Here is a 15,714-nt window from a genome sequence, read left to right as displayed (position 1 = left end):
TAAAATCATAGGCAGCTATATAAGACCAATGGAATTATTCTGAATGCTCCTGTTTATTTCAAGGAAATTTATCAAAGGAAATAGAATCATTTCAGTTTTCTTTGGAAAGCTTATTTTAAGAAGAGGCTTAGATCTTACACATCATTTCCTCACGACTCTCTTGAATTCCAAAAAGGGAAGCTCAATTGTTAACGTTATATCTGTTCTTTTGTCAGAGACAGGGCTATTTTCAGACTAGATAGAATAGTTTGTGCTTTGTGAAGACTTCACAGTACATTGAGGCCTGAAAATAGTCATCCTGAGTGCACATATGGCCGTGTAATAGGACTTGAAACATAATGTTACCCTTTTCTAATACTAAAGACCATCCAGAGTTTTCTGGTTTTGCTTGTATGACCTACTTATTAGAACCATAACTTGTTTGATGCTGAGTTTCTGGATATGAGTAGTTATTAAGAGAAAATATGACTCTCTTACAAAATGGTTCCAGGAATACTCGGTAGAGGAAAAGGACAAGTGCTTAAAATAAGGATATTGTTAAAATGCTATCTGTGTTAAGGAAACTTTGTGCGATCCCTGACGTCATAATAAACAGAATAAAGGTTGTGATGATATTACATTATTCTCCCTTCATTACATTCCTTACATGGTATCGAATTCCACTTGGATCCAAGATTTAAACATAATCAAATGAAGCCATACGAGCACCATTAAAAAGGGTTAACATTTTAACAGTTCTGGAATGGGAAATGTATAATCATTAGAGAAAATTCCAAAGCCATAAAATAAAAATGCAATAACCCGTGTTTGGTTTAAACACAAATGCAAACTCAAAAGACAAATGCCAATTCAGAAGGATATCTGCAACACATCTGACACCCCAAGGGCTAACATCTTCAATGAGTACAGATGTTTTGCAAAGGAAGAAAGGGAAAGACGAACAGAAAATAAAACAAGAGGCAATAAACGCAGGAAAAGATGCCCAGCCTTACTCACAGTCAAATATGAATCATTTCTCGCCCACTAGACTATAAACAGTGAAAATTCCGGAGGTGAGACGTTCAAGGCCACCAGGCCCGGCACTGTCCTTTGTCTCACGGTGCCACAGTACCATCTTTTGCACGTGGCCCTCCTCCACGTGCTCACAGGATGGCTGCCGCACCTTCAGGCAACATGTCCAGGATCCGGGCAGAAAGAAGGGGGGCAGGTAGGGGAAAGGCAAAAGGTTCCTGCTCCAGAGTCTGCACTTTGTCACAGGTTTTCTCAGAAGCCCAATTCTGCTTACATCTCTTTTGCTAGAACTGGCCCTGGGGCTGCCTGGGAGGACGGGGAAGTGATTTTTAAGAAAACTTTGAAAAAAGTATACCACTTCGGGATTTTCACAAAGTGAACCCACCCATCTGACCAGCATTCAGATCAGGAAAGAGGGTGGGAAGAGCCTCCTTGTAACTGCCAACGAGCTCCCTCCCAGTCACTAGCGAAGGGGAGCATTTTTAATGGGGACCTTCTCACTGTGACCAAAATTAGGTTAAGAAAGAAAAAGTGAATAAGGCACTTACCATCAAATCTCCCAAAAGCTTTCATTCTCAGTCCAAGAGATTGTCTTTTGAGAGACAATGGTTGAAATTTACAGTTTCTGTAATTTCATATTGTGAGCCCGGGACCAAGAACAACAGTCTGGCCCGAGCGAGAACTTTCTGCATCAGCGCACTCATAGGTGGATGCGCTGAGAATGTCCCTGTGGGATACTAACCGGGTCCGAGTTTAGAGACGTCTGTGAATGTAAGGACATCCTAGAGAACCATCGGGGACCTTATCCCATGAATACGATGAATTAGGGAACAGTGTACAAGTCTGTAGGCATCTTTTTAGAAGTGAGAAAACCCACAAATAAACTGTGTGGCCAAATCTTAGAACTGAATTCAGAATTTATTCAATATTACAGTACTCATAGAGAGAACATCTTTGTTATGAATACAGGCAACTTTTCTAGGGCTCCCATCCTACCAAACATGGTAACCTTCATCCTGGAGACAGTCCTGGTTTGTGGGAGGCATCCGTCAGCATTCTGACACCACATGGCATCAGTCAATTCACATGCAGTGGGAATTCTACAAATGCAATAAATGTGAGGGCTTTCAGGAAAGTAAAGCTCATTCAGCGTCAGAGAATTCACACTGGAGAAAAACCATATGCACGTAATGGATGTGCAAATGCTTTTAGACAGTGCTCAGTGTGCTAATTAGACATCTGGGATTTCAAAGCAGACAGGAGCCCTGGGAGCGTAATGGATGAGGAAGAACCTTCAATCAGAGTTCCAGCCTCAGACAATGTCAGCTAATTCATTCGGGACTTAACGCGGGCATTCGTGGTGAATGCGGGTAGCTGTCTAGGGGAAGCGTGGGGCATACTGAACGTCAGATCATTCATGCTGGAGGGGAGCCTGTGAATACGACCAATGTGGAAAATCACTCGGGGATAGCGGGGCTCCTTCTCATCTTGGGCGAACGCACAGGAAAGAAACACTCTCGTTGTAAAGATTGCAGGAGAGCTTTTAGCCAGTAATCAGGCTAATTCATTCTGGAGAAAAACTTTGATTATGGAGAATGAGGAAATGCCTTCAGTTCTTTTCCTTATTGGATTGCAGAGAATCCTTACTGATACACGGGGAATTTTGGGGAGGAGATTCAGGCTTTATTAATTGCACTGAGTAGGGGTTCAGACTTTTTGCTCCTTCCAGTTGAATCAAAGCTCATTTCTTTCTCTGTTTATCTATAGAATTTTTTTGTCTCTCGTGACTTATCTTCCCCATGTTAACCTTGCTTTTCTAAGCTTAACTTCTAATTCTACTAGGTATCTGGTACATTTCTGCTGAATGAATGAATAATACAGCAGGCAAACAGCAGAGTCGGCCTGGTTCTGGCTTTCGGGGGCAGGACTCCCTAAAACGAGGAGGGCAAATAAAGACTGCACTGAGGCAGGGGAGGCTTACTGGCAGGATCTGGAGGTTGCAACTTCTAATATGACTGCAACTCATCTGTGTTCGGGCCCCATTAACTTGAGGAACTTCTGTGGGCCGCTTCTCTTTACTGCTGAAGACTATTTTGAGATGGGAAATGGGCTGGTGATTTTTCTCAAGTTCTGCATGTAATGGGATAATTTGTATTTGTAGGATACATCAGGAGGATGCCAGTTTCTGTCTGTTTTATATCTAAAACTAGAAATTTAAAGAGGAAGGGCTAGAGTTTTTGAGTTCAACTTCTCATGTCACAAGGGAAGGATCAGGCACATTTTCTTGAGTTGAAGCAACACAAAAAACACACTGCTTGATGAAAGCTGGATGAGAAGAAAGCTTAATCTAGTCCTTATCAACCGACTGAGTTCTCTCCTCCCAATCAAACTCCTTATCCTAGCCTAGAATTCCGAGTCTCCTAAAAGACATCCTTGCTGGCCACTACCTTCGTCCTCCGACTGAGGGAGAAGAGAATCAGGTCTTGTGCATTTCTGGCTCCTGGCTGTGCTTAGAGAAGACAGGAAGAAATGGTAGCGAAAAAGGGATTGGTAGAAAAGACACAAACAATGGAGAAAGTGGGGACTGGCCACAATTCAGGGCACCTTATTCCTAAGAGGATACAAAATGTTGCTAAGGCTGGCTGGAGAGTAACTAAAAGGCCTAGTTTTCTACCAGTTTAGTTCTAGCTGCCTTAAACTCCTTCCAGCTAGTACTTGGGGCTCATCAAATCCTGCTGTGGACACTGGCCTCCTTCTCCAGAATTCACCCGACCCAGCCCACCACTTGCCCCTGCCAATGTGCCGCTCTTCCACGGCTTCCCGCCTGTGCTCAGGCTCTGCATCCCAGGGATCAGCACTGCCCACCCCCCTACCCCACTAATTTGTTTTAAAATTCATCACTGTGCCCCATTTTTGAAGACTCACGCTCATACGTCTGGAACTTTCCTGAATCTTTCTTTCCTCATTGGTGCCCTGGAGGCCCTAGGAGTTGGAACTAGGAGCTGGAGCTCTCGCCTGTGTAGGCTGTGACAAGTCTTGACTTTTATTTCCTACCATATAAGTAAGATTTCCAGTGTCTGCACTTGGGCTGGTTCTCCATTTGGAGGTATACCAAGAGCCACGGGGCTGGAAGGAGTTGATGACGGAGAGGTTCAGAGGAGTGCTGTCCTGGTTAAGAAGGCCTCAGGCTGCAAATAGCAGAAATCTGCTTAGAAAATAAAGGGATTTAATTTATAGATCAAAGAGACTGAAGTAGGTGGTTCCAGGATAGGTATAGTGGCTCAACAGTATCATCAAAGACCCAGGCTTTTTTGTCTGTCTGGTCGGCCAACCTTGGTATGTTGGCTTATTCCCTTGGTCTTGTTGCCTCTTGGTCTTAAAATGGCTGCTACAGCTCCAAGTATCATATCTCAGACATCCATGTCCAAAGTGGGAAGAAGGGACAGGCCTCTTTACTCTCTCTCTTTTAATCAGAAAACAAAAATTTTCCCAGAAGGTCCCCCAGCCATTTCCCTCTAAGTTTTGTCGGCAGAACTAAGTCACATGCCTACTTCTAAGCCAACAGACAGCAAAGGGAGTAAGTACCAGGCTGACTGCAGTGACTGACTCCCAGGGGCAAGGCAGGCCTGGGGAGCTCCAGGCAACAGGCGGCTCCAGGTCTGGCTCCTCTCTCTGCCTTTCATGGAGTCCCAGCTCTGCTCTGGTCATTCCCTCCTTTATCTTCTTGCAAAAGAGGCTCACTGTTCCCCCAACTGTAAGTGCATTTTCTCCATGCCATCGCTTGTTTTTGTTTTTCTTCAATTTCCCAGTTTATCCTTCACCATCATCCTGTTCAGCACAGTGGTTCATCCAGGCCCTACTTGCCCTTGTGACAGCTTGTCACAGGCTGTCCATCCTGTCTGATTTGGGGGTTCAGATTTCCTAAAAGGGGAATCTGACTGGTCTGACTGGCTTTCTTTATATGTCTGAGCCAAGTGACTTCAAAAGGTGTGGGCCACCCTATATGGATCCTGGTCCCATGACCTGCATGTGGGGCGGGGGATGGAGACAGGGTCACATGATACAACACAGCCACCTGGCAGTGGGGACTGAATGAGGCTGTTCCCCACAGAAGGGGAGGTGGAGGCTGGGACAGGTACAGCGCAGTGGAGAAGAGCTTGGACAGCGGGCTCCCGGAGCCCAGGGCAACACTGTAAGATCAGGCTCCTCTCCTGAGAGATACCATGTGGGCGAACACGGAGGCACCAGAGACAGGAGTGAAAGAGCCATTCTGGCCATTTCAGCCCCATTTCAGCGGATGCCCCTGGGAGACAGGGAGAGGAGCCCGGCTGGCAGACAGAGCTGAGGCTCGGCCAAATCCAGCTGTTCAGGTCGCTCTGTTTGTGGTCCAGACAGGGTGGAGCAGAAATAAGATGTTCCTGCTTTGTTCTGCCTGACACTCGACTTACAGAACGCAGGGCATAATCACAGATTGAGCCTGCCAGGACTCAGACTCTTCCCCCAAATTCCCACGGCAGAAATTCCAGTGACTGCCAGTAGAAAGCTGGGCATTTCTCATGAACGTGGCTTTAATAGGGGTGGGGAGCGCTCGGTACCTACTGGACTTGTTCTCTTAGAAACCATTTTGCCGCTTTGACAGGCCACAGAAGAGACTGTAGAAGCAGGAAGGACTATTGCAAGATGATCATGTAACAGGGACAGAAAATGGACTGGCCATTCCAGCAAATGGAATTAAAAATCCTGCAACGGGAAAACTAGAACTTTCAAAAGCACAGGGCACGGGGCAGACCTTAACTTTAACCCTTGCACCTCTACTTCTTAGATGCATGACCTTGGGCAAGTTACTTAACCTCTCTGCCTTTCAGCTTCTTCATTGGTAACCTGAGGATAGAAACATCCCATTTCAAGGCTTGTGGGAGGATGAAATGACACACTGCATGCGAAGCACTAAGCGCACGTTCGCTACAGCTACTGTCCGGGTCTCTCACACGCTCGGTGACGGGGGCCCAAGCCCCTGGGAGGGGGACAAGCTCGCTGGCGCTCATCACAAGAGCTGGCGTGGCTGTTCTGAGGGGGAGGGCCACTGGTGTCCTCCGTAGGAGGAGTGGGGCTGGGGGGTGACTTTACATACCATAAAGCTCTTTACAGCTTTCCTTTCAGACCTAGTTTCTTAAGCAATTTCCTAGAAGCCTCTGGAACAGCTTCTTTGGACAGGCCTTTGCCAGCTCCCTAGGAGTGCTGAGCTCGGAGTCCCCTGCCCCCCAGACACTTGTTCTCCCGGGAGCCTTCCCCTGGTTGGCCATTTCAGCTCCTCTACCTGTTTCTTTTATTTCTTATTCTGTTTGGTCTTGGGACAGTCCTTAGAGAAGGTATTCCTGAGACCCAGTGTTAACGACATTCCAGCCATCAAATTCCCAGAGAGCAGCCCAAAAACCCAGTGAACAGCTGTCCTCCTGCCCAGAGACGGCAGTGTGAGCCCGCAAGCCTCTAGTAAACAGACAGAGAGGCAGCTGGAAGGGCCTTCCCTTTCTCTCCTCAACCCTAAACGACCTGCTCACGTCTTCACCACGTTAACCCATTTAGATGCAGCCTTGGGTTCCCAGGAAATGCAGTTCTTTAGGGCAGTGCCAACCCTAGGGACCAGCCCTTTGTCTCCCCACCAAGAACATTTCTAACTTACTAGCTTTCAAAGACATTTAGAAGAGAGCGCCAAGGCTATAAATTCCTGCACAAATAGATGCAGAGAATTTGTCCCCCTTTTTGCAGGAGAGCCAGATTTTGTAGCTAACAAAACACAAGGGACATTTCTGCTTTTTGTGCTTGACCCAGAGCTTTGCCATGGACCAAAAGGATGATGTAATCACGGGGGTGACCCAGGGGCACATTCCAGGACAGTCCTTAACATCTGTTTTCCTGGTTGCCTACAAATGCTCCTTGGTTGCTGGTCTCCTCAGGAGCAATCACCTACACCGTGCCAGATGAACACCTACTATGTGCCACATGTCAAGTGAGGCACTGGGAGTGCAGGATGCTTCAGACATAGGCCTTGCCCTCAAAGAGCTCCAAGTTCACGTTGAGGGTGGACCCTGAGCCAGCCAGCCTTAACCAGGACACCGGCCAGCTCTCCAACATGCTGATTCTTGCCTTTCCCTGCCTGCCCCCTCAAGGTCACTCCCAAGGTTCACACAAGGTGTGGCAGCCAACAGTGCCTCTCAGGCAGCGCCCAGGCAATGGGGACCAAGCGTCTGGCTTCCCGGTGGTGGTGGTGGGGGGTGTTGGGGGAGGGGTGGCAATTAGGACTGTCACCTTCTTCCTGTGTGGCCTGGAAGAGGACAGCCAACAACCATCCTAGGGAAGGCAGGCTGCGTCTTCAAAGGTAAACACATCACCAACTGCAACTGCCCTGAACCACAAATCCATCTGCACTGACAGCGGTGTCTCCACAGCCACACACCATCCACAAGTCGTCCCGAGCTTGGTGTTCAGAGGCGCTGTGGAGAAAACAAACGACAAGATGTGGTTCTTCCTCAAAGACCTTTAAGTCTGTCTAAGAAGGAAAAAGCATAAGGAGGTCAGGAAGGACCAGAGCATTACAGGGGTGTAAAATGGGTCTTCAGGGCAGTGGACCTGGTGAGCAGAGCACTGGGTGGGAGCCCCAGTGCAGGCCTGCAGAGCTCCAGAAAGGCTTCATGGAAGAGGTGGCTTTGGGCCAGGCAGCATTTGGAGGGATGCTGCATTCCTGGGGGGGCTGCATGTGAGCCATGACCACAGGTGCTCAGACATGGTTCCCTCATCACCTGCCTTGGAATAAAGGGTTCACCCAGGGCTACTTCCTCTTCTTGCTGCTGGAGTCACAACAGCCAGAGGCTAGAGGGTTTGTCAGGCACAGAGCTTTGTGGGCTGGTGACACTCGTCTCCTGTGGTGTTGTCACAGTGTGAGGCCAGGGCCAGGGACATGCTGTCAAACCAACGCTCCGTCTTTCTGCCAAAGCAGAACCCCTGCGGAGGCCGTCCTGGGAGGACCGCTGCTCCTCAGCGGCCAGGCTTTGGGGATTTGATGCTGACGATCTCACTTTGGGGAACCACAGACTCTTAAGCCCAAACCTCGCTCCACTGGCATGATACACGTGGCCGAACATTTGGACCGGACTCTGATGGAACATCAAAGAGTTCAACAGCAGAGGACATCTCTGAACATTCTGAATAGGGAAAACTTCCACTCATCTCCTAATTCGTACTGGAGATTCTCTATGAATAGTGCCAACGTAGGAAAATCCTCAGAGTGAAGTGAGCAGCTAACAGAGGTGAGAACTTGCAGAGTGTAAGTGAAGCACGTAGAGTGCAAATCAGAAGCTCAGCCTTGAGAACATCACACTGAGAAAATGTACATCCTCCCAAGGGTACAGGCGCTCCGAGAAAACAGCCCTCACCCAACAGCGGGTGAGCCATCCTGGAGCTAAATCCTTTCTGTGTAATGACTTGGGGGTGGTGGTCATTTCAGAAGACACAGGCCTCGTTCATGACCCAGGTGTTCTGACTGGAGGGAGGGTGGGTGCCTGTCATGAATGAGGGGACTCTTGGGGAGGGGGGGCTCTGACCTCAGGAAACATGGGGGGGAACATGGGGGCCTGAGGAGGACTGTCAGAGGGGCCTCAGAGCACATGTCGAGTAAGAGAAAAACATGATGAAAGGGCAAGTTTAGAAAACGATTTTGTTGGAACTTGCACTTTTGGCACCAGTTACAGAATGACAGACACCCTGTGGGGGGCCACAGCTGCACACATACGATCCCTGGGGTCCGCTTGCTGGGGGACCTAGTACCATGCAGAGGAGAAGCCTGGGTCCAGGGCTCTGGCAATTTCCTTTTCCAAGGGGCCGAGATGTTTCTTCATGCGCCTCCTTCCTGCCCTTCAGTAAAGTCCTGGCCTTGTGTCTTCCACTGCCCACCTGTGACTGGTGCTGCCCAGTGGGCAGGAGGCCACCTGGCCATCAGGAGGCTGCTGATCGCTATTACATGTGACCACTGGCGGACACGCTCCAAGGGATGCTGCTGTAACTAGTCCATTCGTTCCTTCATTCAACAAATATCTTTTGAGCATCTACTCTACTCTGTACCTGTCATGTTATCAGTGCTGGGATAAAGGACAGGGGACAAGGAGGTGTAGCCCCAAGTGGCTCAGGCAACCCTGGGGATGAGAGAGAGCAATCAGGAAAGCAGCAGCACTTTGAGACTGCAGGAGTGTCTGTGTCCTGAGATTTTGCAGGGGGAGCCTCAGAGAGCGCTGGGGATGGAGGGAGGAACTCTGATCTAACGACTGCGGCCCCCGGGATGGGCTAGTGTGTGCTTTCTCCAGGCTCCCTGCGGGTGTAGTACCCCTGGTCTCCACTTTGTAAATAAATTCTGTACACAGCTGGCAAGTGGCACAGCCGGTCTGGCTCTGTCTCACTCCTGATCCCACTGTCTTCCTGCCACAAGGAGAGAATGGGTCCTTTAGCACCACTGTTCCTTGGACGATATTTCCAGAGGCTTTGGGGACAATGAGATGTGCCTGGTGAAGTGGGAATGGAAGGGGGATGGAAGGAGAGAAGGGGACTGGCTCTTGTAAATTTCACTTTGGGGAATGGGGAAGGGCACACTCATTCATTCACTTGTTCACACGTCTGTTCATCCATTTAGCAAATCTTTACTGAGCTCTGTGGAGGGCCAGAATTTGTCCTTCGTGCTGGGGCTGCATGTGCAGAAGACAGATATGGTCTTGCCCTTATGGAACTTCTCTTCTAGAAGGAGGCCTGTGATCAGATATACTGTGCGTTTTGAAAGGGGAGGTACTGGGCCCCATGGAAGCACAGAGGAAAATCTTTACCTAGACTCGCAGGGCTGAGGGGGACTCCTGGGAAGGAGTGATATGTCAGGTAAGACCTGGAAGAATAACCATCAGCCTGGTGTGTGCTGGGAAGAAGCGCACTGCGAGGTCTGTGGGCGGCGAGCAAAGTGGAAGGAGCCAGAAGAGGGCCAGTGCCGTGTATGTGAGGAGGACAGGGTGTGTGACATGGAGCGGGGCAAGGAGGGACTAGGTCATCCGGGGCCTCAGAAGGAGCTCAGACCGGCCCTAAGAACAATGGGAAGCCGTGAAGAGTGTTCATCTCAGGGAGGCATTGAGCTGTGTAGTTTATCCCCCTCCCCAAGCCCAAGGCCCAGCCGCGAGGAGACAGCTGTCCAAGGTCTCATCAAACTAGAGCAGATGTGGTGGAAGTGAGCATGTGCGTTCTGTCCTTTTCCCTCAGGAACCAAGGAGGTTTCCAAGAGGTGCAGTGAGCAGAGTGAGCAATAAAGCTAGGACTGAGTGCGGGTGGCTCCACAGGAGCCGCCTCGACCAAGGAGAAAACCTCTGGTGCTTGAAGGACTGACCTGAGGGTGCCCCCGACAGGCGGCTTTGGGACAGACGTGCGTGAGCAAGCATCCCCCTCTGGTGGCTGAAAGAGGTATTGCTCCTGTGTCCCACACAGGCCTGGGACGGGCTCTGGGTTCTCGCTGGGAAAGCCTGGTGAAATGAAGTCCGGGCTGCAAGTAGCTGTGAACCCCAGGAGGTGCCCTGCCTCTCTCTCTCTCTCTTTTTTTTTTTTTCAGAGAAACCTGAATTATTGAGAAAATGTGTGTGTGTGTGTGTGTGTGTGTGTGTTTATGTGAGAATATATATATACACACACACAGATAAGAAACGAAATGCTAGAAATGCATTACCAGTGATTCTGGAATTGATTCTGGTAGATGACTACATTTTTTTCATTTTGTTTATACATATTTCAAAACTTGGACATATATTATTTTGTTGGTAAGACAAAACAATGTATTGTTTTTTAACAAAGAGCAGAGGTGATAGAAAAGTGCCCCAAAAGGGGACGAAAGTGGAGGCCAGGGGACTAATGTGAGAGCTAAGTGGCTTGGTGAGGAGGTCCCTGTGCCCATCCACAGCCACGGGGCACACGTGCAGCCGGTCACAAAGCCACACGGAGAAGGCCTGTGCTGGCAACTGGGCTTCCAGAAGGCTGCCCTCCCGGCTGTGCCCCTCAGCTTACACACACCCCGACCTGGTGGTCCCTGCCCCTCTGCGTTTCTCTCATGTGCTCACTTTTCTCCCATGAAAATAGCACCCTCCTGACCTGGTCACACAGTCGGCCTGACTGCCGGGTTCTGGGTGATCTGGAAGTGTATTCCACATGCTCACATGTGGGGCTTCTCTCCTGTGTGGGCTCTGATGCGGAGTGAGGGGTGGGTCTGCTCAGAAACTAAAGCCATGCGTGTTACATCCGTGGGGTCTCTGTCTGGACAACTTTTCCAATGGGGGACAAGTTCTGGTCACTCTCATCACTTCCGTGGCTTCTCTCTTCTCTCTTCTGCTCAAAACTCTTCCCTGGGGCAGGGCTGCTGCTCAGCCTCCCCTCTGGGAGGTTCCCTGATGCTGGTCTAAGGTCCTGGAACATTTTGAGGTGTCCCCCAGCTCTGGTGCCTGCAAACCTGCCCTGGGGTCTGCGTGAGTCACCCGTGGGGGTCTCTTTTCTGCCATGTTCCTGATCTGAGCTGCATTCCTGGTCCTCACCCCTGAGGTCACCAGCTGAAGTCATATGTAGAAAATCCAGATATTCCCTGTTTGCTGTGCAAAAAAAAGGCTAGTGAAATAAAACCCATGCCTACCACAGGGGACTGGTTACATAAATTACAGCATATCACACAGCAATGAAAAAATGAGGTTGCGGAAGAATTTTAAGGAGCATACATTTCTTTTAAAAAGCAGGTTATAAGGTACTATATATATATGGTGAGATTATGAATTACTTTCATTTTTTAGGCACATCTGTGTTTTCCAGATGTTTTATCGTTGAACATGTATTGTAAGGAAAAGCCCCTAAATTATTATTTTATAAACCAGAGGAGAAGATGAGGAAGAAGCAGGGGGCTGAAGCGGTAGTGGGGTGACGGGAGGGGATGTCTGAGAAGTCTGGGGAGAATCGTCGGAGCTCTCCTGGCCACACAGGAAGAGGGTGTGCTACACAGGTGGCTGAGGCAGCTGCCCCAGGGGCCAGGGTTAGTGACCCGCAAAGAGCAAGAGTCCTGGGGCATCCCTTGGAGGCCACAGGGGGTTGAAGCTTGGGTAACTGAAAGAAAGGGTAGAAGGAAGGAGCTGAGGCAGAGGGAAGAAAGCTGGATTTCAGGGGACGGTCTGGCTTTGGACAAAGAACTCACACACATTGTAAACAATAATTTAAAAAAATAACTTTTGCATGTGGGTACTTTGTCATTTACCAAGTACTTTCTCACCTATTATACTGATGCTTACAGATGAGGAAACAGAGGCTCAGAGAAGTTAAAGGACTTGCTCAAGGTTGCACAGCTGGGATGCAGTGGAGCCAGGACCCAAATCCACTGGTTCCAGCACTCACTACGCTGCGCAGCTGTTCTGCGTGGGCTAGGGCAGTGAAGCTGTGTAAAAGCTTAAGGTCAGGGAGGATGTTAGAAACACTTCACCAACTAGAACAGAGGCTGGTCTCATCTGGAGACCTAGAGGCAGAGGCCCAGAGGCCTCCTGCAGGACTTGATGAAAACCATTAGATGCTGGACTTTGGAAAAACCCTGAGGGTCAGCGAGGAGTCACTGGGGTGGCCAAAGTGGCTGGTGGGCACTCGGAGACACAGGGCAGCAGCTGCTCACCTAAAAATCCAGGAGCATTTCAATACCTCAGCAACCCATCCACCCACTCTGGTGGCGCCAGATGAATGTCGCCCCTACCTCCGTGTCCTACGGATGCCATCAGTGACAGGAGACTCTAGAAGTTGTCCAGTGTGCTACTAATTTCATCTTGGGAGCTTTTCAGTCAAACCACACTCCCACAATAAGGGACTTGATGTTCCCCTGGTATAAGTGTCTGTGGACACGTCCAAATCGGTGAGGTCAAACCTTGGTTCCCTGTGTTTATGCAAAGATCAGTGGGCACTGCGGATCTAAAGCAGCAACCCCCTAGTGGTGTTACTTGGCTTTGCAATGAGGGTGTCTGGTCCTGTTAGAGAAATGTACTGAATTCTGAGAATTTACAGCAAACAGAAGCAGCGATGTAATGACTCCTCTGTGGAGGAGGAGCCAGGAGCGTGTCCACCTCTCCACTCTGCCTGTTTCCTGCTCAGGCTGGGGTGGATGCCTCATCGGGTCCCTGTTCTCTTGATTCCCAACAGCCTGCCTTTCCCTGGAGCAGGACCCTGCCTCCATACACCCCACAATGTGGCTTGATCGCCCTGGTTCCCTTTAGATGTTGACTACAGGCCCCATGAAGGGAAGAAGAAAAGATTATGCCGCTGACAGTAAAGGTCTCTGTGAGCCACAGTGTGGAGTGTGGTTTGGCTAAAAAGCAACCACACCTGAACTCAGAACAGCCTAGTATTGCATCTGGTGTAATTCTTCACCAAATGAAGGACACCCAGCTGTGGCTGGGGCACCTGTGCATGGCTGAGACTCTCTGCTGCCCTCCAATGACCTCAGGACCTCTCTGAGTTCTGGATTTAATGTCTCATGCTAGTCGGAGGGGACACTCAGCTCCCAGCCAAGATCTGTAAGCTGTGACTTTCTGTCCTGCTTTTCAGCACAGGAGGCCTGGGAAAAAGGATGGAAGACACCAATCTTCTCCCCAGGAGATGCTGCCTCTTACCAATGGCTTGGAGCGAGTGGAGCTCCCAAGATCCACCTTTGAACTGGGTCTCCATCGGCTGAAGATGGTGATGCGCGGTGGTGATGCAATTCTCATGCTGGCAGTGGAGGTGCCATCTCCCTGTGGAAAACTTCCTGTTCTGGAGACAATGAAGAAAGTTGGGAGCTCTAAAGGAAATAAAGGTAATCATTCGCTTTTTCTTTTTAGAAAATGTCTTGTTAAACTTCTCCCCCACCCCAGTGTATTTCTCTAAAAATTATTCTTTTCCCCCCCCCTTTTTTCTAGTGGAGGTACTGGAGATTGAACCTAGGACCTTGTGCGTGCTAAGCATGCGCTCTACCACTGAGCTATATACCCACCCCCTGAAATTATTCTTTTCTGATGACAAAGCAACATCTGTTCCCTGCAAAACACAATCAGGTGTTAATGTTTAATAAAGATGTACAAAAAGAAAATCCTTCATAATCCTGTTTCCCAAAGATAATGTAAAGTTTTTAAATTTTATTAAAAAATTTTCCTCAGCTTTATTGAGGTATAGTTGAGAATTTAAAATTATATATATTTAAGGTGCACAGCTTAATGATTTTAAATTAAATGTTGATTCAAGTTTGGATAAGATAGCTATTTTAAAAACTAAATAACTCTGATTATGTTAAAGTAAATATAATTTGGATCTATTGATATGACCATATTTCCTGACAATTTCCCTAAATGTCCTGGTTTCAAATAGTCTGTCTAGCTGTTCTCAAAAGCCGTCAGAACATCCCAGAAATTGTAGTTTTTCTGAATCCAACCTACCTCTCCCCAGAAGCTTCTGAAACTTGATCGTGGAGCTGTCTGATTCTTTTAATCATGTAAAAGCTCTAAGTAGAGCATGGACAATTACTTTGGCGGATTCCTTAACATCGTCAACGTTCACATTTCCCTGATTGTAAAAAATTGCACAACTGTTGTTAGAGTCATGATCCAAATAAGGTTTACAGGCAGCATTTGGCTGGTAAGTCTCTTTAGGTACACTTCCCACTTAAATTTTTTTTCATCTTGTAATTTGTTGTATTTCATCACTTTGTCTTAGAACGAAATGACGCTTTGCAAATGCTTGAGCGCCTGTTCTGTGCTAGACACTTTGTGCTGAAAACAAAGGCGTGAGCAGATTTGGGGCAAATCACTGACTCTCCCTGGGCCTCGGTCCCCCCTTCTCTAACAAGAGAGGATTAGACTAGATGCTTCCTAAAGGTTCCATTGATCCACTCAGATCTCCCTTCTTATCACTGTTTCAACTTGTGCGTCTACTGAAACCACAGCCAAACCTATTCCCAGGGCATCCCCGCCGTAACCTACCCCAGCGGGTGGGTAGGGCCTGGGCCAACACACCCCCTTTCCGGGCGGCTGCCCACCTGCTTAGGAGCCCCGAGGCCGGGTAAAGCGGGAGGAGCTCGCCCGGACGCCGCAAAATCGCTTTGATGGCGGCGGCCGCCGCTAACGGCCGCAGCTCGGAACTCGGGCACGGGCCGGTCCCGCCCAACTACATTTCCCAGAGTCCTCCGCGACCAGCGGTTACCACGGAGACGGGCCGGGCTCGTCGGGTGACCCTACGCAGAGCAGCCTTCAACCCCACGGCTTCCAAACGGGCCGGTTCCGCTTCCCACCCACCCACCCCTTGGTTCTGGGGCTCGAGGAGGCAGAGCCTTTCGCCGGGCGGGGGCTCCGGGAGGCCGAACTACATTTCCCAGGCGTCTCCGGGCACATTCCACTTTTGGTCGCGCGGCACCAAAAAGGTAACGTCGAGTTGTTGCCCAGGAGACCAGTCCCGAGGTAATTTTGGGCCCCTGAAGCCGGTGAACAGAGGAGCTGGAGACAGAGAAGAGAGATAAAAGAGAAAAGAAGGATGGGAAACTTGGTTATAAAACAACATAAAGTGTACATTCCCCTCTGTTTACCTCTTTTGTTTCTACGGACGCCCCGCGCCAGCATCGCACAGCCCCCTGGGAGGTGCGGGCGGTGCTGC

General features: G+C 49.2%; 1 long non-coding RNA gene across 4 annotated transcripts; it reads right to left on the bottom strand.

Annotated features, from left to right (window-relative positions):
• Window positions 1–1,910: 1,910 nt before the first annotated feature.
• Window positions 1,911–15,714, bottom strand: LOC106729132. Of its 4 annotated transcripts, none has more exons than XR_004312571.1 (4): window positions 15,647–15,714; window positions 14,505–14,631; window positions 13,707–13,845; window positions 1,911–7,502 (listed from the first exon to the last, which is right to left on the bottom strand). It is a non-coding gene; the product is annotated as an uncharacterized LOC106729132 (long non-coding RNA). The 4 variants fall into 4 exon arrangements; XR_004312570.1 differs by lacking the exon at window positions 15,647–15,714 and adding an exon at window positions 15,104–15,576 and having other exon boundaries at window positions 13,707–13,873; XR_001365463.2 differs by lacking the exon at window positions 15,647–15,714 and adding an exon at window positions 15,048–15,568.

The sequence above is a fragment of the Camelus ferus genome, chromosome 18 (assembly GCF_009834535.1).
Source record: "Camelus ferus isolate YT-003-E chromosome 18, BCGSAC_Cfer_1.0, whole genome shotgun sequence".
In the NCBI taxonomy this organism is placed as follows: domain Eukaryota; kingdom Metazoa; phylum Chordata; class Mammalia; order Artiodactyla; family Camelidae; genus Camelus; species Camelus ferus.
The sequence above is the reverse complement of the archived record's forward strand: the minus strand, read 5'-3'. Positions and strand labels throughout refer to the sequence as shown.